The sequence below is a fragment of the Wyeomyia smithii genome, chromosome 3 (assembly GCF_029784165.1).
Source record: "Wyeomyia smithii strain HCP4-BCI-WySm-NY-G18 chromosome 3, ASM2978416v1, whole genome shotgun sequence".
NCBI lineage: Eukaryota > Metazoa > Arthropoda > Insecta > Diptera > Culicidae > Wyeomyia > Wyeomyia smithii.
In genome coordinates, this window is record NC_073696.1 from 193,853,772 (window position 1) to 193,880,869 (window position 27,098).

The window sequence follows — 27,098 nt, forward strand, 5'->3', positions numbered from 1 at the left end:
CCTTGCAATCAACACAGTTGGCAATGCTGTCACTAAATATTATCAGTATGTAAACAGATAGATTGAATAATATTCACTTAGAATCTGAATCGTCCATTGAAACGGGCAAAAACAGCGAAATATTCGAAATTTTCTATTTGAAAAGATATGGAATATATCTTTCATGTATGAAAAAGCGTAGAGTAATCGCTCCTATATTTATCTCAACACCTAGATTCATCTCATTACTTTCGTTTGTTCATTTTAACTTCAAATTTTCCCAAATTTTCAAGATAAATGTTTTTACTTCTCGATTCAGTCGAGTGGTCGAAAGGTTCACTTAGAAAATTTGATAAATGTTGACGGTGAATTGAACAAATAGGAGTGATGCGATGAATAGAGTGAGGGGCAAAAGTACGCACTTATTTTTTTTTGCAAAAGAACTATTGCAAACAATTATCATAAAATTCGGTTTATTTTTCAAGCGGTACATGAACCTTTTTTCTTTAAAATGTATTACCAGGGTTTTTCGAATTTTGCTTGTAGCATGAGGATTTCACTTTTCATGAAAAAATACTCAAATGCGAACTTTTACCCAGCATACGAGGAAAAAGTACGCAGTTTACGGGCAGAAGTGTGCACTGTGTACATGTGTACGCACTGTGAACAGTTTTATAACACTGCACAGTAACAATCTGGAAATCCGGTTTTCTGAGGTTATGTTCCGAATCTTTATGAATATTTGAACAATATCCACAGGCCGGATTTTGGGTGTTTTGGTGATATGTCCCGAAAATGGACCTTTTGGAATAGATTTCACTGGGGCTTCGAGAGGCCATTGAAACATATTATTAAATTTTATTTTCGGAATCGAGATGATCCACAGAGATCCGAAAACGACTCCAGACGCCATATTAGATTCCAAAATAGCGGCTTCCGGCTTCCGAAAAAAAAACAGGAGGGTTGTGTGCAAAGCCACGACCACAAGGTTGAAGTAGAGTACTTTTACAAGAAAGATAACCCGGCTGCTTGCGTTTCAGTCATTTTTTCTAGTAAATAATCGTTGACTAATCAGATCAATCGAGTTTTACGCTTCAACAAGGATTGATCATTTTAAATAATATAGTAAGTTGCTTGTCGTGGTTGGGGCTTGACAATTTTTAAATTTTGAGATGAATTTTTTTCGGATGTCGTGCTCATGACTGAAGGAGAAGATAATTCAGTACGTTCTAAGACACGAAAATAAAGTAAAATTTATAACTTTCACAAATTTAAAAATGTTAATTAACTCAAGAGAAAACATTAATGCTTTGATCATCAGGTTTTTATTTCATCCTGAAAAGGACAATTTGTTGTTCGATTTAGTATCGGATAAGATGCCGATTACATCTTTGCGTTATCACTGAGAGTATGAACAAAGCATTCGTTGTGATAAAGTAAACAGTGAAATGCTAATATAACACTCAAAACTAGACGGCTCACGTGTTGTCAAAATGAGTCAACTTTTCATTGAATGAATTTACTAGTGCCCACTATCGCACAGAGACTGCATTTCACTAAAGTGCCTCACTGCATCAGCCGCTATCGATGCTGAGATCCGCTGCAACTAGTGCGCTATCCATAGTCATGCCACAGTTGTGGCCGCTATACGCTGCCATTCGTATCCGCTGTCCCTGCATCAGCTGGCCCAGCTGCTGTAGTTGCTTGGATCCGCTGCAATTGGTGCGCTATCCATTGCTACGCCACAGTTGTGGCCGCTTTCCGCCATCGCTGGTATCCACTGCACTGCTAGTGCTGCTGCTAAGGGAGGACGACTGCTGTTGTCGTTGTCTATAACTATTATGAGCGGCTTCAGCTGAAACAGGCTCTTATATAGGCCAAATGGCATGTTTTCAATTGCAAGGTATATGATATTGTCGACCGTGCTTGGGAAGCAATCATATAACGACCAATCAGAGGTCGAATTTTTCATTTTGACAAGGCTTGACTATTTTCAATAGTACAATAGTGTGAATAGTAAAATTACAATTATCTTCTTTTGGGAAGAATCTTAGAAGATTTTCCAATCTATTGCTGCACGAACGAAGGAAATCCATCGAATACTAACCGATTTATTAGCATTTGAAATTGGACATATTTTTCACTTTATCCGTTTTAGATTTTCATTTCACATTCCTATGTAGCCGAACTTCCTGAGAGGAGTATTCTACTTCAAAACAACCATGAATGGTTGAATACCACCCAATATGGGTATTTCGGGAATCGAATTGATGCTCTGAGATCAAAAATCAATTTCAGACGCTATTTTCAAATTAAAGATGGTTAGCGGTAATCAATAAAAATTGAGCAAATACCACCCCATATGAGTTATTTCGGAAACGGAATGATGCCAAGAGACCTGAAAACGATCCCAGAAGCCATCTTGAATTCCAAGATGGTGACTACTGGTTTTCGGAACACAACCCAAAATGGCCGAATACCAATATGTGTATTTCAGGGGTCGGGATGATGCGCAGACATCAGAAATCAACTCCATAAGCGATCTTCCGGGCTCTGGGAAGCATCCAAAACTGAATAAATACCATCTCATATAAAAACTTTCGGAATCGGAATGATGCCAAGAGACCTAAACACGACACCAGACGAACCGGAAGTCACCATCTAGAATTTGAAAATGCCGTCTGAAGTCGATTTCCGGTCTCAGGGCGTCATTTTATTTCCAGAAATACACATATTTGGGAGTCGACCATTTTGGGTTGTTTCCTAGAAACCGGAAGTCAACATCTTGGAATCCAAAATGGTGTTTGGGGTCATTTATTGGTGTCAGAGCATCATCCCGATTCCGAAAATACCCATAACAATATCGCACGCTAGCCTGGAGGGCTAATAGCGGTCTCGATAAACTAGATTAGTTGAGAGGATTCGTTATCGATATTGTTTTTGGCACATTTTGCTTATTGTAGGATAAGTACAACGATACACGGTGCCGCAGTGCTGAGACGTGAAAATTTCCAGCTCGAAAAGCTCCTCGACCTGATCGGGAATCTGACATCATAACCGTGCGTGGGAGAGATAGCCGACCGACATCGCTAACCACAGAACCTCGAGGACCACATCCATACCTGGACCCATATTATCTGGTATTTGGCCACATTTTGTTGTTTTCCAGCAACCAGAAGTCGCCTCTTGGAATCCAAAATGGTGTCTGGGGTCGTTATCCAGTCTCTGGACATCATCTCGACTACGGAAATACACATAATGGGGGGTATTTGACCATCTTAGGTTGATTTATAGAAACCCCCATGATAGAATAAAATTGATAATTGTGAAGAAGTATTTTGAATTACTCCTATTCCGAAGTCTTCTATTGAAACTGCTGATGTTATTCGATAAATACATAACTTACTGTAGCAAACAAATATGCGTATTTTACTTTTGATAAAGGAACTAATTAAACTCTCCCAGATTCACTGTACAGTCTAACGTTTAGGTAATTTGCAAGCTATTTTTGATAGAGTATAATATTGTTTAAGTTTGTACGTTTCGTTAGCAAATTTTGTTACCAGCATCAGGCATAACTTAATTATACAGCACATGGATAAAAAAATAGGCATTACGGTATGATTTTTCTCTGCAATATCAAAAATAACAAAAGCTTTCAAAAACTATCAATGATCCATTCTTGACCACATATCAAAGCAATTCTATAATTCATAATCCTGATACTGGCCATATGTAAACAAATCCATGGTAGCGTATAAACATTAATGCAAAACATGAAAAGTACGAAGATTTTCGGGCTGTCATAAGATATCGCATGAGGTTCGTGAAAACACAAAACTGGTTTTGGACAAGAAAGATTGTATAACTACAGCACCGCTATTTGATATAATATATCTGTTCCGTATAATGTATCCGTTCCGCATAATATATCCGTTCTCTATTCGTTCAGATTATTGCATCTACCAAAACTAACGCTTCGGACTAGTTATATAGTTGGTAAATAATACGAATAAGTTTCTATGTGAAAAAAGCAAAGAGCGGAAGCTTATTGATAGAGATGAGTGACAGAAGAAAAATTGCCATAGATCAATGATGTGATGGCAGTGTTATTAAATATCCTACTCAATTCAAATAAAATTCTAGCTCGAAGTACTTTGCACTGCTAGCTATGTGTGAATATAATATTCTTATTTATTTTGAATAATAGATATACTGGCCTTTTAGTTAGTTAAATAAAGAGGATTTTCTGCTGATAAAATATATCTACATGGTAAAGTCAAATTATAAAATAAATCCGTGTGAATTCAACTTCTTCGCGAATTGGCTAAAATAGGAGCCGCGAGTGGCCAATTAAGAAATGCTATGGCCAAAATGAGACATTAGAGAAGTTTTTTAGTTGGAAAATATATCAACAAAATAACTTAATTTTACTATTTAACTTTAATGTTAGTGAAAAATAAAGACGAGTTTATCCGATTTCCACGTTGAACTGATTCAATAACATACTTTTCGAAGAAAGCAGGCCAAATATCTCTCATCAATAACCTACTATGGCCAAAACCGGTGCTTTTACCCTATTAGGCATTGTTTTTTCATTGTTTTTATGGCTTCTAGAAGCTCCAATCTATTCCGGAAGGACCATTTTGAAAGAATATAAACAAAACCATTAGAATGGTTGTAAGATTTCATTATAAAAAATCATAAAACCATAATATTCCTCAGTTTCGGAGCATATCCGTATATCACTAGTTATTCTTGAGTAATTTCTGTACAAAAACCTCGTTATTAAACACATTTTTTCATTACGGTTAATGGCACTTAGTGCGTACTTTTTTCCCGCGGTTTATGCATACTTTTGCCTTACAATGAGTCTTCCAACTGGTTTGATTTTTTTGGCAAACATCAAAATTTTTTTGGCAAAACAAATTCACCGTACAAATCACAATTACAAGAGTTTTTTGGGTTCTGTTGTTTTTGAGTTTCTGTACTTTTCGAATAGGTCAAGTTCCCTGAACTAAGAAAATAAATCAAAACAGCTCAAAACACAACTTTCTTCATAGCTTCGCACCATTTAAACGAAATCTTATGTGTTTACATAAGTGATTAATTTATAAGGTCAGTTATAAATTCATCACTTATTATTATTAATCACTTATGTACTTATGCAAATTCATACAATGTTGCCAGTTTATCTTGCTCGTATGCTTCGAAAAGGCCAATTCGTACTTTTATCCCGTGCTCACTTTTACCCTTCACTACTCCATAGGAGCGATTGTGATTAGCGTGATGAGATGAATATAGGAGCGGGATGTTGCAGAAATAGCGAGAAATTGGAACAAACTAGCCGCTGAGGTGGACCAGATGTGTGCGCAGAAAATAATGGCACGAATTCCTAAGAAAGCTCCGACGACTGACTGGATAATTCGATGACTGACGGGATAATTTTCTAATATGTTTTTCTAAAAGCACAAAACCTTTATTTTGACTCACATGTTTCCTATGTCAAACCTCTCAGGTCAAACCCACTTCAAGATAGAGCTAATTCATTTGTTCCGGATTCTTAATGAAGCAAGTTCCGCAGAACCTGCAAAAATGCCACCATGGCTTCTTTGAAGCTTTTATGCGCTTATGTACACAAATTCCCCTTCCAATAAGATGATACCATTTTCCTCATCGGATAAGCCCAAACAAACCAAAATGCCCCGACGTGGGTGAAAAACGTGTTCACGTGCCTTCACACCTTCCGATGGTAATGAGGAAAGGGGTCGAGAAATTCAAATTCACCAATAATTAACAGCTGGTTCGAAGCTCATTAGATGATCTCATTCGGGCGGATGTGGGGTGCGATTCGGTGTTTGCAGGTTGATTGTTTGGTTCGGTGTTCCCTTTCGGGGCCGAGATTTGTTTTTTATTCTTGCGCGATAATCTGAGGGCTAGTGAACTCTTTAAAAACGATTTTCGATGATGAGCGAACGGCGGCTGAACACCATGCACTATGCTAGCGATCAAGACGAAAACTGTATCAAAGCCCGCTTTAGAGGCAGATGTTTCCAGATGAGCGATAATAGCTTGAAGAAGAGCGCTCACAGGTAAGACTCCCATTGCTGTCGATAGTGTTTATCCGGAGAACAGTTTACCTTTTGTTTCGACAAAAATTGCGTAATTTGATGCAGTTATCTAAAGTCGTTGCTCCTTCTGTCTATAAAAAAGTTAGACAATGAAGGAGGGTTGGGCTCCGAAAATCGGGCTTTCCGTCAACTTCACTTTGGCATTGAAATTATCATCTGGTGTATAGTTGAAGGTATGATTTGGATTATTACTACAACATAATTTAAAAAAATTATATGCTTGATATTGTTCAACTGAAACTTCATGACGAGTTCACTAAAAAAATAAAACGCTTAAAAATTCAAAGCCAATAGCTTTGAGTAATAGACCTTCCATATCCTGCATTGATATACTCACACACCTCGTATAGTAGTGACTAAATGCTTTGTTTCACGAGTTTTAGCCTCATGCTCAATGAAGTTACATTCGGAGTAGTTTAATAGGCGTTGAAATACCATTTCCACTCATTCAAACACCCCACAAAGCAAAGTTTCCAGCATAAAATCGTATTCATGTCGGAGCACCATTGCTAATCTTAATAACCGATGAACATGCGAAATTTGCCTAACATTTGTCGGTTTGCTTCTCCACGGATGATTTATTTGCCCTGAGCGCTGCACTGGCCCACAATAATAGCACAATGATGATTTGTCAATTTCCTACTATGCAATTATTATTTTAACCTGCATCTACCTTGCATTCATCCGTTAAATTCTTTCGTAAATGATTGCACTGTTGCAGGCAATCACCAGTAGAGCTTTGCATAAATCCGATGAAAGGTAACTTGAGTAAGTAGTCAGACGCTTTTCTTCAATGCCAGCTCCTCTTGCTAAAACGAATGTTCAACGTTTTTTTTATTGCATCGTTTTCCATCGGTAACTTGAAGATGATGGAAGTAAAAGTTATTGTATCATGACAAAATCGCGCTACCATCCTTAGAGGTGAAGAAGTGACTAAATAGTGGGCGCAGTTTGCACTTTCGACAGGCTGGGTTTTACGAGGCAGCAAGCAGCGGTTAATTGAGCATGCGATGAAAATAATTACATCTGTCAAATACATAATACATAAATACTTTTCACGGTTTGAGCAAAAAAAAAAATTCCCAGCTTCAATAAAATGTGATGATCGAGTCAATTAAATTGAGTAGAGGATTTTTTGAACGTGCTTATTAGTACCAAATTATGGTTTGATGATAATTGAGTTAAATGAGTTTTATCCAAGAGCTGCAAGTGCTAAATTAATTACAAGGTTATTGGCTGATACTTTTATGAGGTATAGTTTTTTTTTCATATGAAAATGATTTTAACAATGAAAAATGATTTTAACAAAAAATCACATCTTTCACCACTAGTTTCCACGACTTTTCTTGTTATTTCTTCCAAACTTTGTTCCTTATCTTCTTTTAGATTTTTTCCCTTTATTATTTGTCGAGAAAGTTTCTAATTTTTGAAGCTATTGATGAACGAATAAGTCGATAGTTCTAATTGAAATTTTCACGTAAAATCGTAAAGGTTATTGGATATTGTTATTATTCAAACTTAAAACACCCCATAAGCAGTTTCCACGAACTTTAATCTTTAAACCCATTAATAAGAGGCTCCTGTTTGGGTGTTTTCTGCTTTGTAGTTTTCACCTGCAGGTTAACGATTTGGCGAAACCCACAATCATAGTTTAACAGGTCTGTTTTACCAGCGCTAAATTAGTAACAAGTAGTTCCGAGATTAAATCGGTTAGCTATGCAAATGCGCGGTTAAATTTGCATATACCGCGAACTTGGTAAAAGCGAAACTGTAGCGTAGTGGCATCGCCACAAAAATTAGAGATTTACTCACAGAGCGTAAAGTTGCCACTACTGTGAAGAACAATATCCATTGAGCATTACATTTATCGCTGTTGGTTACCCTACAGTGCATCCCGCAGGGACGGAAATGAATGGACTTTCCAGCTGATGTCGAATGGCATGCCAGTGACCAGTGATGCCAGTGTCAGTAGTGTGCAGCACTGTTGACTGATCCAATTGCATTAGCTAGTGGTTGGTATAGCAAGAAGAACTAGGAAAGCGTACAAGATAGTTAACCATTCAGTCAAAATACATTTTAATTGATGTCGGGTTGGAAAACAAAACCGAAACCTGCCATTAGCATAATATGCGTATCAAAACAAGCGATCAGATCTCTTTGCTGATTCGGTACGAATGCAATCGGTGTTTGTTCTCACAAGAAAACCTGCTCGGACGAAATGGCAAACAGTTGTGATAGCTCGAAATTTTACACTTTCACAGATCGCCCGTTGGTTTCAACATTTCTGTGCCGTTAGGAATTTCGCACTCCTCAGTCCCGACCGTACATACTGCAGCGCATGTTTTGTTCCCAATAAACTCCCGCCAAAAATCACACTTTCCCATATTGTATATACATGTGTATTGAGATCCTGATTGCATTAATGCAATTGCTATAAATACAAACCAAGTAATTTTTTTGTTATATTTTGTGAGCTCTCATCCCCTTTTTGTACCACTTTAAAACAAAAAAAAAGCTGGAAGTCTACTGCACATCTTCAATTATTACAACTGCTCAGCTACTTTGTCAGAGTGGAGCGCTGTATTCTGCAGATGGCGTTAATGAAAGTAGAACATCTGGAACCGTTGCACGGCATTTTCTCATTTCTATTCACCTTTGAAGCTTACGTGTATGCAATCGATGGTTCGAGAGGGGCTATCAGCGCATGGGAGGAAGTTGGTTTGGTTCAGTGTGGAGGCTGTTTGGGTGCAAAAAATCAGAGGAATCAATGTACGTTTTATGATAGCTACCGGTTAACGTTGCAGAATTTATGATGCAATCGTGCGTTATGCTTTGCATTGTTCTGAACAATGAAACGAACAATTATTCAAAATTACGATTAACAAAACGACAATTATCTTTAGCGATGCCAAAACGTGTTGATGGGTTCGTTGAAGTACAACAGATCTGCATCCTCGTCGCATCGCCTGATCGCATCATACTGGCTATACCGACTCCTCTGGCTCTTCTTTGTGGACGATGTGAAAATTTTCATGTAGTTAATTTAGCAGCAACGTCGTTGATGAAGAGTGAGAGCAAAATTGGGCCCAGATTGCTTCCTTGCGGCACTCCGGAAGAAGTAGTGAATGGTTTAGAATGTGACGACTTAATATTAACACATACAACTCTGGTGGAGGGCTTAGCGTAGTTGTTAACATCTCCACCAACCACGCTGGTGACCTGGGTTCAAAATTAAAATTTAGAAGAAGTTCGCTAAGTTTCTCGTTGTATTCTCTTTGAAAAAATATCAAATCAATCAAAATGAATCACGATTATTCTAAGCCCATACTAACCTATGTAATTTTTTGATCATAAATTGTGTATTTGATTATAAAAATTTCTTATACAAATTTCAAACTCTAACACATGATTAAGCAGCCTTTTACTCGAAAAAATTGTAGCAGGGTGGTATCCAAGACACGACCGCATAGTTGACGTAGGACTACAATAATTTTATATTTTTATTTTGAAGCTATGTTTGATTTGAGCTCGTTTTACTTTTGTAGTTTGCTTGATTTATTTTAACAAATTAAAGCTCAACATCTTCCAAAAGGAAGGTATTTTGGTTCGGGTGGTATTATCAAGTATCTAGGTCGTCAGCCCAAATTCATCAAGCGACACCTTAAACGACTCGGAACTAAAACTAGTTCATTGGTGGCCATTTCTACTGTTAAGGTCGTCTTTGATCATTTGAAAAATCAAAAAAGTCATGAAAAAAGAACCGTTCATTATTGGAATGATTCGATTTTGGCAACAGAAAAAATTCTGGCGTGTTGCCAAAATCGAACGGGGTCTGTATTTTGATCATTACTTTGCAGCACTCTATCTTAGAAGAAAAAAATATTCTCTCTAACATTCACAATGGTCCAGAAACCAAAACTAGGGGGAAATTTGGGTTAAGAGCTCTATAGCAATGTTTTAGAGAAAAATTTTTTTTACAAAGTTACTTAAACTTATCGGAGCTATAAAATTGTAGAACAAGGTTTTCTATCTACAAAAATAAAAAAGTTAGATACTTGATACCATCGAAAATTTTGGTCCCCCTTATTCTTGATACATTTTCAATAAGCGCTTTATCATATGTAACAACTTTGTAGAAGAAAGTTTTTCTCTAAAATATTGTTATAAAGCTCTAGAGTTTCCCCCTAATTTTGGTTTCTGGACCATTGATGAATACCTTTCATTATAATACAGCGAATTTTCTTTGATACGCGAAAAGGCAACCTTCTATACAATATTTAATTGGGTACGATTTAGTAGAAATTAAAATTCCCTCTATATCTATTTGTCTTGTTGAAGTTGGCTCACTCACCGATCACAAAGCGGCAAAGATGTCACATAATTTTTTTTTCCTGCAATTACAAGCTCGTGGAAAGAATATCGATAACGAATTACAGTTTTGATAGAAAATTTACACAGAAAATTTGAAATTGACACTGAATTTTATGAACATATTAGCATTCAATTCAGGTCAATTAAAACATTTTATCAGTATACAGAATCAATCAATCAGAAATTTGATCAGTTTCAAGATACCAAAGAACAACGAAGATACCATATTTGAAAGTTATTTGTCTGTTATCTTCGAAAATAAACTGGGCTAGAGTGATGCCCAACATTAGCCTCAGCAATTAATGTTTGCATAGCGTTGTTCAATTACAAGTTATGGGAAGTTATATTTTATTGCAAATGCAAAATTCAAAAAAATTTTCAATTGAAAAATACAAATACTAATGTCGGAGCTCTAATATCAAGATGAAATGAATTTGGTTTTCCTCTATACCGCCACCGCGGGATGCAACTAGTATTGTTATATTGGACTAAATTCATTTAGCTAGTAAAATATAATCATCAGTACAGCTCGTTTAACTACCTATTCAAAGATCTGTACGGAGCATTTTGGTTTTCTGGTGTCTTTTAAATACCCTATATTCAGTTATTTAAATAAATCAGGAAAAAGCAGAGTGCAGAGTTCAAAAATAAACAACGCATTTTGTTGTTCCCGGCGGCGCAACGTATTTTGCGGCACCCGAAAAATCATATTGAATTCTGTTATTTGCTGCTATACGAAACAAGAAGAAGAAGAAGAAGAAGAGGACAATTCAAACGGCAATTCGATGGTGTTCCACGCTCCACTGTGCGTCAACAGCGGCAATGTAGTTTTCCCTTGGCTTGACTGCTCAAAAATGAATATCGAGTTTTTCTGCACTGATAGACGACGAGTAACCAGCGCTCTCTTCATACATTGCTCGGTGCAGTACTGTTGCCTGTGCCATCATATTCTCCTTCAAGACATCAGTTTTATTACCATTAACATATTTGTTAACAGCAGAACGTAATACACTAAAGTCGCTTTTTACGCGGGGGATACGTGCCGCGTAAAAAAACCGCGTAAAAAAAAACGCGTGAATTCCGGAATCCGCGTAAAAAAACCAGCGTTAATTCTGCATTCCGATAGAAGGGAAACCGAAATCCGCGCAAAAAAAATACCGCATAAATTCCAGAATCCGCGTTAAAAACCGCTTAAATTCTGGAATCCGCGTGAAAAAAAAAACGCGTAAGTTTCGGAATCCGCGTAAATTCTGGAATCCGCGTAAAAAAAGCCGCGTAAAACAACCCGCGTAAAAAGCGACCTTAGTGTACTGTCTGATAGTGGAGGTGGTTACGAACTCTTCGAAAAAGCTTTACCTTCAAGTCGTCAAAATAGTCTAGGCTCATGAAAGCTAACATGAGTTGACCTATTGGGACGGGGAGATTCAGTCAAAATATTTTTTGCCACTGGTATACAGAATATCACAGCAGGCAGTTGGTGTCTATTCATGAAGTCTGTGCCAGGCGTGCTCGCATATGATTGGTACATTGTTGGTGAAAATTCGACCTTGAAACTTTTATTCAATTTTCACTGTTTAACAATGAAGTGATAATAAGAATGGAAGAATCACAAAATTGTTCATCATTTTAACAATCCAACGACATATTGATTATTGTGATTCATTATGTGGTTACATCAGTATAACCGTTTGAAATCTTTCATTCCGACGTTACATCTTGGTTTTAGTTTTCGCGGAATGTATCTCGATATAGTGCGGTTAGACGTAGTCCTACGTCAAAAAGTCATTTGATCATTTGTAAATTTCTCTTTTCGTTCTGGTGCTCTAAAAATTTATGAACTTCTATTAATTTTCAATACGCCCTCCAAGCTTTCGAGATACGATGCTGGGCTAGCAAGCAAGTCGTCGTAGGTTCGAGTCTCGGCTCGGGAGAGATTGTTAGTGTCAATAGGATCGTGGCGCTAGCCCCGCAATTATTCTTTACATTTAACAGTTGGCTGCGCAGTCTGTGTATAATAAAACAGAAGGTTCCGAATCGGGATGTAGTACCAAGGCTTTGCTTTTTATTAATTTCCAATAATTACTCATCGTACTTCATTCTTAATATTATCTAAATACCTTAATTACGCCGACTATACTTTATAGTGTTCAATTGAACCTGTTCATAGCCTATTATACTGCCGGTACCCGGATAACTGTCCGATAATGAAAAACAACATGTAGAGAAAACGGCGATTTAATATTATCCGTTAATTTTCGGATTTCCAGCAATTACATCCAGAACCAATGACCATAACAGTTTCATGGCATCACAAGCTTATCGTTGAGAACATAAAACCATCGATGGAATTGGTTTTACGTTATATAACTTGAAAAAAAAAAAAAGACAAAATAGGACAAAATATGCGGGTACATTTCAAAAGTACTCGTATATTTTGTCCCATCACATATAAATTAAACCAGCAACCAGCAGTATAATTGGCAACGTAAATTGTACTATAGAAAAACAACATTAGTCTAGTTAATTAAATGACAAACTTCTTCATGCCCAAAAAATCCGATATATACTAATCTGGAGCAAAATTATATGTTTGCAGTTTGTACCACTATGCAGTGGGACTGTAATGCGGGTACTTTCAATATGGGACAAAAACAACTTGGTATTTTTTCCATGTTTTTCCATACAAAAGTATCAATTTTAATTTTTTTCCAGAAAATATGATAACAATTAAGTCGATTCCCGATGATAACTCAAAAGTGACCAAAACCAGTATGGGACAGTTATGCGGGTACCGGCAGTATACCGCATCATTATCCAATGTCTTGAACAAACACATTTCATTACATTAAATATCAGTCTACATTTCGTTGGAGGTAAAAAAAAATTGCATTAAAAAGATTATAGTTTTTTAATTGTGAGTTTTGGTGGTGCAAGCAGAAGTTGACGCACTGCGGCTGAGTAATTGCTCGCCTCGGTTCATAGCTCCTACGTTGGCTTTTGGAAAAACTCATTTGAGTCTCTGAAAGAGTTGTCTTCATTGTAAAACAAACTATAATCATAGTTATTATAATCTTTCATTTTTTCCAGTTCAAGCTCTAGGGAAAAATCTGTGTTAATCAGTGTTATAGTCCTGTGTGGTACTCATGACATCCTGATAAACATTGTCAATTCTATACTTTTTATTACATTGTAAATTGTTTCATTTGTTATCAAATTTAATTACACAATTTTGACTTTCGATTTTTTTTCGCAGTTTAAACGGCGTTTCATTAAAATAATAGACCTATTTCTTGGTCTTTGAATAAAATTTTTGTTTTATCCAAATGCCAAAGCCTACCCTCTTTTTCCAGAGTGCGGAGAAGTTTCAAACCACCATTAAACTTTGTGTTTGATTTGTATAAGAGCCCTCCCATCCAGAAGCCCAAAACATGATGCTCGGGACTCTAAACAATGGCACAACGATGGGCTGGTCGCTGGCCTTGCAAGCCCGCACCTTTTATAAACAACAGCAAAGAACGCAATAACGTTAATTACGGACCAGAACAATCGGCTAGGACCTAGGCAACGAAACGGACTAACGATTGGATTCTTGGAACATGGAACTGCCGATCTCTCAACTGCCTAGGAAGTACCCGCGTGCTTCCCGAGAAATTGAAGACCCGCAAGTTCAACATTGTAGCGCTGCAGGAGGTATGCTGGAAGGAGACGATGGTGCGTACGTACAAGGATGGTCACACCATCTACCAGAGTTGTGGAAGCACACATGAGCTGGGAACAGCTTTTATAGTGATGGGAGAGATGCAGAAGCGGGTGATCGGGTGGTGGCCAATCAGCCCTATAATGTGATGGTTGAGGATCAAAGGCCGTTTCTTCAACATAACTATTATTAACGTGCATATCCCACACCTCGGAAGTATCGATGACGACAAGGACGAATTCTACGCGCAGTTAGAGAGTGAATATGACCGCTGCCCAAAACATGATGTCAAGATCATCATCAGGGATTACGTAGCACCTTCTTCCAGCATAGCCACTGAATAGAACAGAAACACAAATCGACCACGTTTTGATAGATGGTCGGCACTTCTCGGACATTATCGACGTCAGATCACATCGAGGCGCTAACATCGATTCGGGTCACTGCCTAGTGATGGTTAAGATACGCCAAAAACTATCCGTTGTGAATACCATACGGTACCGTCGCCCATCACGGTAAAATCTCGCGCGACTGAAGCAACACGACATCGCAACACAGTACGCGTCATTGTTTGAAGCTTCACTGCCAGAAGAGGGAGAGCTTAAAGAAGCTTCTCTAGGGGATCGCTGGAATGCCGTGAAAACAGCTATCAGCAGTGTTGCGGAGGAAGTCCTGGGACACGTGTAACCGAATCGAAGTAACGAGTGGTTTGACGAAGAATGTCGGCAGATTTTGAACGAGAAGAACGCAGCGCGGGCAACAATGTTGCGTAGAGTCACCCGTCAGAAAGTGGAGCGATGTAGACTGAAATGGAGGCAGCAAGTCCAACTCTTCAAGGAAAAAAAGCGTCGCCAGGAAGAGGAGGAATGTGAAGAGCTCGAGCAGCTGTACCTCACACACGAAACATGAAAGTTCTACCAAAAACTCAACGCATCCCGCAGAGGCTTTGTCCCACGAGCCAAAATGTGTAGGGATAAGAATGGAGGCATTTTGACGGATGACCGTGAGGTGATCAAAAGGTGGGAGCGATGAACACCTGAATGCTGTGCAAGCAGAAGACCACAACAGGAGCGGAGGAGACGTGGTCGGTGCAATGAACGACGAAGATGTGCCACCCCCAACAATAAGCGAAGTTAAGGATGTGATCCGGCAGCTCAAAAACAACAAAGCGGCCGGGAAGGACGGCATCGGAGCTGGGCTTATTAAGATGGGCCCCGACAAACTGGCTAGCTCGCTGCATCGACTGATCGTCGAGATCTGGGAAACAGCTACCGGAGGAGTGGAAAGAAGGGATTATCTGCCCCATATACAAGAAGGGCGACAAACTAGACTGCGAGAACTATCGAGCGATCACAGTCCTGAATGCCGCCTACAAAGTGTTTTCCCAGGTCATCTTCCAACGCCTGTCACCATTAGCCAGCGGGTTTGTAGGAAGCTACCAGGCCGGCTTCATGGAAGGACGCTACGACTGACCAAATCTTTACACTGCGGTGGATCCTCCAAAAATGCCGTGAGTTTAGTGAGTCGTCGATTTTGAAGCCGCATGCGGTACAATAAAACGACAGGAGCTATGGAAAACTCTCGACGAAAACGGCTTTCGGGGGAAGCTGACGAGACTGATTAAGGCTACGATGGAGGATGCGAAGTGTTGTGTGAGAATTTCGGGTGGAACGTCGGACCCATTCGAGTCTCACAGGGGGCACCGACAAGGTGATGGTCTTTCCTGCTTATTGTTTACCGTCGCGCTAGAGGGTGTTATGAGACGAGCGGGGTTTGACATGTGGGGCACGATTTTCAACAGATCAGGTCAATTTATTTGCTTTGCGGATGACGTGGATATTGTCGGCAGAAAATTTGAGACGTTTGCAAACCAGTATACCAGACTGAAACGTGAAGCAGATAGGATCGGACTGAAGATTAATACGTCAAAAACTAAGTACATGCTTGCAGGTGGGTCCGAGCACGACAGGGCACGCCTAGGTATTACGGTAACAATCGACGGAGGTGAGTTCGAAGTGGTCGACGAGTTTGTATACCTCGGCTTTCTAGTAACTGAGAACAACGAGGCTTTCTAGTAACTGAGAACAACCAGCCGGGAGATAAGGAGACGTATTATCAATGGAAGTCGTGCCTACTATGGGCTCCATAAAAACTACGGTCGCATAATCTGAGTCTTCGCACCAAGTGTATCCTGTACAAAACGCTAATAAGACCGGTCGTTTTATACAGGCATGTGACGTGGACAATGTTAGTGTACAGGACAACTGCGGGGCTAGCACTACGATCCTACTGACACTAACAGTCTCTCCCAGACCGAGACTCGAACCTACGACGACTGGGTTGTTAGGGTAGCATCGTACCTTGATACCATCTGAGAGACGCCGAATAGCTACCCTGCAAAATTGGTGTTCGCTTCAAATCCGGCGGGAACGAGAAGGCGAGGGGCGCAACGAGCGAGATGGGTGGACCAGATTGAGCACGATCTGCAGAGTACCGGGTGTCCGCGGAACTGGAGGCAGTCAGCCATGGACCGAGGAAAATTGGCGGAACCACGTTATGCAGGCCATGTCTTAGGACGTACGGCCATCTAAGTAAGTAAGTAAGTAATGTGAGTTAAAAATACAGATAATCATAACTCAAACATTTGTATGTAAAGTATTCAATTGTCGATAGGAGCTATTTTACACTAGGTGATGTCAACGAATGTTTTGAATTTTGACTTGATTAACTTGAAAGAAGTCTTCGTTTATAGTTCTGATGTTCTTAAACCGCGTTTTTATACTTATTTAAATTTATTTTATTATATTATGATAACCGAAAAAAGCTATTAATTTACGTGCTTTTCGTCTGATGTTCATGCAGCTTGTAGTAATTACATTTAATAACTGTTAGTCTGTCTTTCGACGTAGAATCACGGCTTCAAGAAATATTAATAGGATAGTAGAATTAAAATCTAAAGTAGGAACAGGAGATGAATGATGTCCAATTTTAAATTCTTATCCCTCGGTTGAGTTTTTTTAAAACCGGCCAAGGCAGGGGATTATATTGTGTCTGAGCGGATATCGATGGATTATGCTGTCACCCAGTCGCACAGTTGCGATATGAAACACGCAACGGTGTAATAACTTGTTGTTTAGCTGAGAGTCACCTCCTGTTATTTGCTTTAATGTAACTCGAAATGAATTTGATTGTCTTCTTTTCCCGCTGCAACACGATACAACGTGTTATTTTGTTGCAAGGCTGAGAGCTCCATCGGTCAATTCCTGTTATTTGCCAACACGAAATGAGATTCATGTTTCGTACATTCGTATGACATACGGAATAAAATCTCCTTGTATCTTGAGAAACTGGGGTAATGACATAACTTGAAAAAAGGTGAAAATAACAATGCATGTATTCAAAACGGCATATGGCACGTACTATTCTACCCTACATTATTCTTTTCTTAGCTATGAAAGCAAGCTGGCGATTTTTTGAGTGCTGCGAAACTAAACCAAAAATAATTGATTCGTAACTCAACTCTTCATCATTTTTTTATTGAAGAGGTGTGCCAACTATTATACCACAAGTTTGTGGCAAGCTTTACTATTCGATAAAGACATTTCCATTTGAAACCCGTATATAAATATTTATAGATATTAAATGGAGATGTGTGAAAAGGCGTCTTAATCATTAGACTTTGGATTTTTCCTAAAAAAAATCTCGGTTCGAAACTATACTGCAGTCGAAAATTTAATATAATCGCTCGATGTTCTTGAAAGCAACTGGCGGCTGTAGAAGATGTACACTAATTTCGCTTTTTACGCGGGGGACACGTATCGCGTTGAAAGAAACCGCATAAATTGCGGAATCCGTGTAAAAAACAACGTTAATTCCGAAATCCGCGTAAAAAAACCGCGTAAATTCCGGCATCCACGTGAAAAAACCGCGTAAATTCCGAAATCAGCGTTAAAAAAACGCGTAAATTCCGGTATCCGCGTAAAAAGAAACCTTAGTGTACTGTAAACCTGGTGCCTATACTTTTCTGTCAACATTCCTTATCAAACCCCTGAAATTATAATGATTTATACAGCTTTCCACTGGAAACATTTGAATAGGGTCAATTTTTGTGAAAGACGTAGTTCTCTTCTGTCTGTTCTAGCATACTGATTGTAAACATTAAACAGCGATTTATTCATTTATTTATTTATTTCGTCAAGCAAATGTAGACTAAATACAATATTTCATTACAGTTGTTACTTCTAGTCTTTTACAATATTCTTCTTACGTGCCAAGCATTATTTCTAGTGTATTTCAGACAGTTTTTAATTTGTTCTTTTGACATTGTTATGCCAATGGTTTCACAATGTAGGTTATAGTGACGCATCATTCGACTTATGGGACCAGTTTTTGTATAATTAGTTCTGCACTGTTTTTCTGAAAAAAGTTTTCTTGTTCTAAGATACCGTAAAGATGTATAAAAGCTGAGTTGTGATAGTGATGCAGATGAGTCTATACGATTTGAGATAATGTCATTGACGAAGAATAACATTAGAAATTCGCGGCGTTGTTTATGTGTTTGCAGATTAATGAGTATGCAACGTGCTTCATACGATGGCAGAAGAAATGCAGTCCAATTTAAGTTGCGAAGCGCGTATAGAAGGAATTGTTTTTGGGCTGATTCTACACGTTTTCGTGTGTGGCAGCATAAGGATTCCATATGAGATTACAATGTCCTACAACAGGTCTAACATATGAAATAAACAATAGTTCGATAGTGTACGGGTCTTGAAAATTGTGGCTGAACCGCTTAATAAAGCCCAGCATACTATTTATTTATTTATTTTTTATTTTATTTATCCATCTAACATAAAGTCTTAATGAATATGAATATATCACTATCGTCAACGTCATAATGTAAAACAAGCAGATCTTGTTACTCGACTGGAGAAACAACTGGAACGCTCACCAAATTCGAATAAATCTTCAGCAGAAGTAAATGCACGTATCATCGAAGACATAGGGGCATTCAATCCAAACGCTGTGCGATGAAACCATGTTTGGAGAAGAGTAGAAGTCCTTAAAGCACGCGATGGAACACGAAAATCAAGTGAAGATAGTAGTTTGGAACAATCTACTTCATTGTTCAGGAGCTTAGCGACAAATGTTGCCTGCTGAATCTTCCAGTTGCCATCTTACAATTCGAAATGTTGCCTGAGGTTTATTATGGAACAGATTTGTTACCACTAAAAACATGTTTGTTACCCATTAAAACATGCACATACCAAATTCGGTTTCACTTGCTTGGTTTGTTCTTGAGTTGTGCAGAAATCCCTTTCAAAAGAGGGAGGAGTCTCAAACTATCATAGGAACCTTCATCGGCACCAGAAAACCCTACATATAAATTTTCACGTCGATCGGTTCGGTAGTTTTCGAGCCTATATGGAGCAGACAGGCAGACAGACCGGACTGCATTTTTATATGTATAGATTACAACATCAATATTTTAGAACCTAAATATACATTTATTACATTTATTGGATTGATGCGTTCATGTAAATTTATTTTTACAAATAAAAGTTTGAATGAGAAAGGCTGGGTCTGACCGCTAGGTGGATTAATTTAGGTTTTTTTGCAAAATCGACTCTCTGGGACTTACACTCAAAATAATTTTCACGTCATAATTACCGGAAAAGTTATGTGAATATTTTCCACTGTCGTTTTCACGTAGATTCTACCTGATTGTCATTTGAGTTCATCATGATCTGGTGGAATGATGTATCCTATGAATCTTATACAGCAGACATATGCATTTTATGTGAGTTTCACGTAGAATTTAACTAACGGTAAAATTTAAAGCATTCGATTATCTGCTAGTTACTACGTTTGATACAACGTAAAATTTCCAAATTTTGTTTCCCCAATTCTTTAGAGACGGCAAATAATTTTTAGAAATTATAGAAATATGTTGCTTGATAAATCGCACGGCCATGCAAGATCGCCGATTCGTAAATAAATCAAACGACATAAAAACGGACAAATATTACGACATTTGCCGGCGATAACTATTGTAAGCTGCAACTGTTTATGTATAGGAAACTCCTCGACCTTTGAACTAATTCTGTGTGAAACCTGTAAGCTCAAGGCTCGATGTCAAATTCGTACGGTTTTTCGAAAGCTCACTTATTGGCAAGCCGTCGAGAAATTCTATTTTATTGTCAGAGACTGAGTTAGACAACAGCTTCGCCATTTTGATTTCTGTGTATTTTCACATAGAGAGTTCACGCGATACTTCTCCTATGACAGCGGTTCTCAACCTGGGGTACGCGTACCCCTGGGGGTACTCGAAAGCCTTCAGGGGGTACGCGAAAGAAAAATCAGAAATGGCGGACAAAGCAATTTTTTTCTATAATACTTCATTTGTTGGTCAATCTAGCCCCTAAAACCTTACTGTACCAATCAAACAAGCCACAGTTTAATTTCGAACCTTAACTAGACTACCACAACATGATCTACCATTACTCTCTCCCACTCTGCAAGAAAAATCCAAGCCAGGAAGAATAATCGATATGAAAAATATTGCCAAGGGGTACGCGGACAAAAAAAGATTTAGAACCGCTGTCCTATGACATTCTGTTTGACGTTGCCAAGTTCACGTAGATACTACGTGATAAAACATAGTATGCATGTGATTTTCACGTAGATGTTATGTTTGTCACATAAATCATGCAAAATGACAGAAAATGAATAAGTACAGGAAATTTCACGTAACAATAATGTGAAAAATATTTTGAGTGTAGTTGTTTTTTCAATTGTGCAAGGCGGAGTTCAAAATGTTTAGAATTTATCTTTTGAAATTTCTCACTAGTCTCTCGAAATAGCCTGTATAATAATATACACTATAACTATCATCGAATACATTATATCATTGGGGTGGTTCATTTATTCGGCATAGGGTGGCTCATAATATTGTGAAAAGTTTCGGTTTACAAAAAGGCCAAACTTCAATCGCTTTGCGCCACCCCATTTTAAGTCCGATTGAGCTGAAATTTTGCACAGAGTGTTTTTTCGAGCAGGTGAACATTTTGTATAGGGTTTCTTTTTGAAATTTTCTGGTCACTTTTTTCCGTACAATGATTGGCACCCTAATGTGTAGCTTTACTTCTGGTTTCATACTTGATGTAATAGTTTCGACGAAAGATTGTAATAAAAGAATGAATTCAAAAGATTGTTTGTGGGCATGTTCCGGTGAGAAGTACACATAAGAAAAAAATATGTGTTTCTCCCGCAATAAGTGCTTTAGCGCACACATGCTTGAATTCTTTGTGCTTGGTTGTTTTAATTTCTTCAGAAGTAAACTCTGCATTTATGGCTATGAGGACTCCACCTCCAGACTCTTTTCGAGATGTATGTAAGTTACGGTCGTGCCGGAATACATTGAAATTGTTTCCAAAAATTTTTTCGCTTCTGACGCTTTAGTCCCAGCTAGTTTCAGTGCCTAGTATTACTTTGAAGGTGGATGATAATAGATTCTGAAAAATTTCCTTAATTTTGGTTGGAGTTTTCATGCGGTTGAAATTCTGGCAGTATACCAGTATTTCAGTCACATTATTTTGTCCGTTCGAAGAAGTTTTTGGAAAAATATTTTGACTTAAAACAGTATTTTCTTCCTCGAGAGAGGGTGTCGTTTTAGCATTCTGCTCAGAATGTGAAATATTTTTAATTACATTAATACTTTCTTCCTCCAAAGAGGGTGTCGTTATTGAATTCTGTGTGGAATGCGAAAATTGTCTATGTATACTTACACTATTTCTTTTCAAATAAGGCGTCTTTACTTGTGAAAATTTACGTGACTAACGCGCAATTGCTTCGCGACAAAATTTATTACGTGCCACAAACCAGTTCAAACGAATTAATGTAAACCTGATGCCTTTACTTGATTTCATCAATTGTTCAAAACAAACTGTTACGATTCGAACAGCTTGTATCCGAAGAATCTACACTGGGTTTTTTTACGTGGGTTATTTTTGTGTATTTATTTTAAATGCGATTTTTTTTACTCGATTTGGAAGATTATTTGTACGCGGTATCTGATACCGCGTATACGCGTAGTTTAGTATACATAAATCTCCAAAGCGGAAGCTGTAGCTGTTGTTTTCATCTTTTCTAACACACTGATTATATCGTATATTGAACAGTGATCCCGCGACAAAAGTTTTACGCGTCAGAAACCGGTTCGAAGGAGTTAATTAGTTCGTTTTATTGCAGCGTTTTTGTAAGTCTAGAATTATCAATGAAAGCGAAAGTGTGCTAATGAAATTTTTATGACTTTTATTTATGGTTCTGGTGGGCTCGTGTCGTGTTTTTATCTAATGTTTAATCTTTCATCAAAACATTTTCGGAAAAAAATCGATCCGCTTGGTGCATATTTATTGATATATTAGAAACCTGAATCTTAGCTTTAGAGTATTTTCTACGTTTCTAAATAATTCCTACGGCTGAGGTTGCGGATAGAAACTTATGATATAGGTCGGACAACGTCCCTTTATTATTCATAGGTTTCGCGTAAATTTATTTATTTTCTTGTAATTGAAATTATAGAAATATTTTTTAGGCTTTAAATGAAAGCTCTGTTTTAGCCAAATTTCGAAGTAACACCAAAATTTGATTCCAAATTTCGGTGAAACTCACTCGCCAATGATCAAATGATCTCCGCGATAAAACTGATTTAGTTAGTCTAGCCGATATTCCTGGAGTTTGAAGGCTTTGAATAGGGTCAATCCAAAGCGAAAGCCGTAGCTGTTTTTTTCTTGTCTCACTGTCACTGATTGTATCGTTTATTGAACAGCGATTCCGCGACAAAATTTATCGCGCTTCAGAAACCGGTTCGGACGAGTTAATTAGTTCGCTTCAGTGTGGTGGAAATGAAGCGTTTTTTCTAGTCTACGGTATATTTTCGGGCTTCATAGAAATATCAATGAAATCAGAAGTGTACTAATGAATTTTTTATGATGGCAGTGAGATCAGATTCACACTGGTGATTTGCAATCATGTTTGAATTGTTTTAGTGCATTGACATAGAGATTTCAAAATTGTTGTTGAGTATAAGATTGGTTAACATAGGTGTGATTATAATTCGGTTAAAAAATATTACTACTACATCGATTGGTTTTTTTTCCTTGAACCAATGACCTCGATAACGGTAAACTATCGATACTTCATTGAAATACTCTGAATGGATTCATTATTTGCGTATCTGCCCTTGTTACCGTTTGAGGAAACTCCTAAAGTTCAGACAGATAATGAGCAATGAGTCGATGCGATGATTTGTTACCGCACACAGTTATGAACAGATCAACTCGGTTGCAAAGTTACCATCGTAATGAAGTTGTTCACGGAAGATTTGACCAAACGGCGGCGGCCACTTTGGTTGTAGTGCAAAACACCGTAAACAATGACTAACTCTAGTGGATATTTGTCTAATGCCTAGGCAGGCACAATGATCATCGCCACTCGTTAATGAATAAATTATAAAGCTTAGCAGCTGGCGAGGTGCATCTTCTTCAGGACCGCGAGCGGATGAGAAGGACCGTGAAGCGAATAAATAAGCCTCATCGCGTTTACTCTCCTCTTAAACGTACCACCGCGTCTCGAAACATTGATTCCGGTGTGCGTCGAAATGGGTTTTGGCGGTAGCGGTATGTTGGTCTGTAGTGTGAAGTTTGTTACTGGTGCACTGGACGCTAATTAAACCGTTACAAGTGCGCGCAGTAGTGTGCTGTTGACTACTTGATTCCTTTTCCCTATACTTAGTGGGTTATATTTCGATGGGAGTTTTTGAATTATACGTTGTTCGTAAGACCAGCTTATAGCTTTCCAAGAAGAAAGAAAAGTTCTTTGATTTCGTTTATTCCATAGTTTTACAGGTTAGCTACTTTACTTGTTTTTCATATCTCCAATGTTGCTTGTATAATTCACTCACAATAGTTGAGCGATATGTTTCGTACTAAATTACCAGATCCATTGGGCCATTCGCTTTTCAACTTCAGAAATCGTGCCCTGCGTTCGTGCATGACTTGCTGCCAAACAATAAGCTCTTTAAATGAATGCATTAAACACTGTTACGTATGATGTCGGAAATATAGAGTAAACGGTGACAGATTGGCAGCAATGCGTTAACTATTTTTTCAATTTTTTCTCCTTTGCATATTGTCAAAGGCATTATAAACGGGGGTGAAACGCGATCAACGGCTTTTGCATAAAAAACAAAACTTCACTTCACTTTGCAAATAATTCGTTCATAAGGAGCAAAGCCCAATTCGATTATGCACGAGTAGCTAACGAAAAAATCATCGACTCTTGGAACCAATGTTTTAAGGATGGTAAATTATTCAATAATATATTAGCCCTATAACCATGCACATGTACACTTTGTCGATCTTCAAAAATCTAGATCGAATATTTCCTTGAATCTTATAATTTGTACTGATTTGAAAACGTTATAAAATTCCACAGAGTTTATTAAAATATTTAAGTAATTTATTTTCAATATTTATTTATTTTATGTAATTTTGCAAAACAGCATCGTTGAATTATGTCAGAATCGGCGAGATTTCATAAACAATTTTCTCCTCCTACCGCATCTGAAAATGCATTTTTATCAGTTAATTTGACAACACATTCCCTTTCTTCAAACCATCCTACATCACGACAGTGACTTCATCTTCTGATTAAAACACAGCGGTCAGTTTCGTCGGTAAGACGCGTTCAAGTGCTCAAGCTCGTTCGATTAATTGAGTCGTTCGCATAGCTTGAAGTTGAAATTTTTGTTGTCCTTTCAGTATACTGATTTCACTTGTGCTGAATTTCACAATCGTAGTTACATTTGTTTGCTTGATCTGTTTGATTATATTATATTTAATCCAACAAACATTATTGTTGATCAATTAAGGCTAAATAAACAGCCTTAGTTCAACCGAAATTTGCCAAATAGGAACTTAATAAGTTATAAAAAAGGAAAATTAGTTCCTGCCTCATTATTAGTTTCTTTGGACGATATCAATATAACCTCGTTTTAGTATTTTATTTTTCTTTTAGGTCGTTCTAAAATGCATTGCAAAATTAGAAGTGTTTATTTTGAAATATAGTTTAACTAATTTGAATATATCATTATAATTTTAAAACAACGCAAAAAAGCCAGATTGTCAATTATATATCCATCTTGAAAAGTTGAATTTCAAAAACAGTAAAACCAATTATTTCTTACATTCTGGATTATTTAGACAGAAAATGTAATAATGTTGAGTTGCAACATATTGAAGGTTACAAATAAAAACAAAGTAGCTACTACGAACAACTGACACTTTGAGTTGTTTAACCAACTTAAACGTTGTAATCGCTTTTTTTGTGGACCGGAACTACATACCTTTGCTTAGCGGCTGTTTATGTTCGCAATTGTATAGTATCCTCTTGAGTGCCACGAACTGATAACGCGCGGTAGCGTTAAATATTTTCTGCGTTTTCTTTTCCTCTCAATGTGTATAATGTACGCCAACAAAAAAGCGACAAACAAGAGACTTAAACGCGAACACAGCGACGAACTGTCAGTGACTTGGTATAGTCTATTCGAAGTTTCTACTGGGAATTTGCACGTACTAAATAGATTAATCTGAAAATCTGGCCCACGTCTGCGCTTTATTCATTTATATGTTAGATAACTCCACACCATGTTTGATAAAAAAAACTTCCACAGGCACAAGCAGTTATGATGAATTATAAGCAATTCCAGGCTCGTGTTTCAACGGTTTCGATTCTTCTATTTTCCGTGCGCTTACTGGCAAAAATCACTTTACTGTTCTTCCATGCGTTGCCGGACTTTTTTCAGCACCGGACTGCGATGACGGTAACTGGAATCGCCAGCAATACAGAGCAGAAACGGTAATAGCCACGAGATGAAAAACATCCGAGCGTTGGAAAACCGCTTGCTGAATGTCACTACGTGTGCGAACAGAGGAAAGCGTAATCAATTTGTAAGCAGCGCACTGTCACCGCACTGTTTTGATGTAGTTAAAGCCACTTCATAGCTAGTTTGCCATTCACCTATCTTCTACTATCACATTTTATTACATTTTCTCACTAAGATCGAACTATACAATTGTATATCTTCTGTTCATTTAAAATATTGATTTGAACGAATTTTCACCAAAAATAGACACCACAGTTATCCTGCACTTTAATTACTACCTAAAAATAAAGCAAACTCAAACGGCCGGTTACCAGTCGCGAGATACGGCGATCGCGATCGCGTAATTGAGGTCTACCCGCGGCACATGTTCAGCGAACACTGGTGAGTTGATGCCGGCGGTGATCGTGTTTCCAACGCAACACGGCCTAACCAAGAGCAGTGAGATATCGCGATATCGGTTTTACTCACGAATTGGTTTGTGCGGTTGGTTGGTGAGAGAACCTGGTACGAATCTGCTTAAGTTGGCACTCGAGATGTATTTTTCTCACATAAACAAACGCCATCGGTAGGCCTGATGGTAGCGGAAAGTGCCAGCCGTATTCATTCGTGACACAAACGTCGTTGATTGTTCATCGTTGCAGGAAGCTCGTATAGAGACAAATTCACTGGTCATTGGATTGTACAGTTTGCTTATTTATCATTGTTGATTCGATGTATTTGAGTGAGCGATTTTTATTCGGGTGAATGTTGATTAAATTACGATTATCGTCGTAATTTAATCAGCATTCACCTGAATATAAATTACTCGCTCAATAGCATCAAGTCTACAATGGTGAATAAGTAAACTGTACAATCCAATGACCGGTGAATTTAAGTTGTAGTTATAAGACCTAATGTTCACATAATGAAATATGCAGTATTGATTATTTTATCGGTTTTTAAATTCAGCAGAGGATTCTTATGTTGCAATAACAGT

The 27,098-nt window shown here is 37.9% G+C and overlaps 1 protein-coding gene across 2 annotated transcripts in view; it reads right to left on the reverse strand.

Moving 5' to 3' along the window:
- LOC129733232 (uncharacterized) overlaps positions 1-26,487 on the reverse strand; it is a 163,337-nt gene extending 136,850 nt beyond the window's left edge. For both annotated transcript variants that reach the window (XM_055694907.1, XM_055694906.1), the window contains exon 1: positions 25,583-26,487. The gene's annotated coding sequence lies outside the window, so the exon portion shown is untranslated. The remainder of the gene's footprint in view (positions 1-25,582) is intronic.
- Positions 26,488-27,098: the final 611 nt, after the last annotated feature.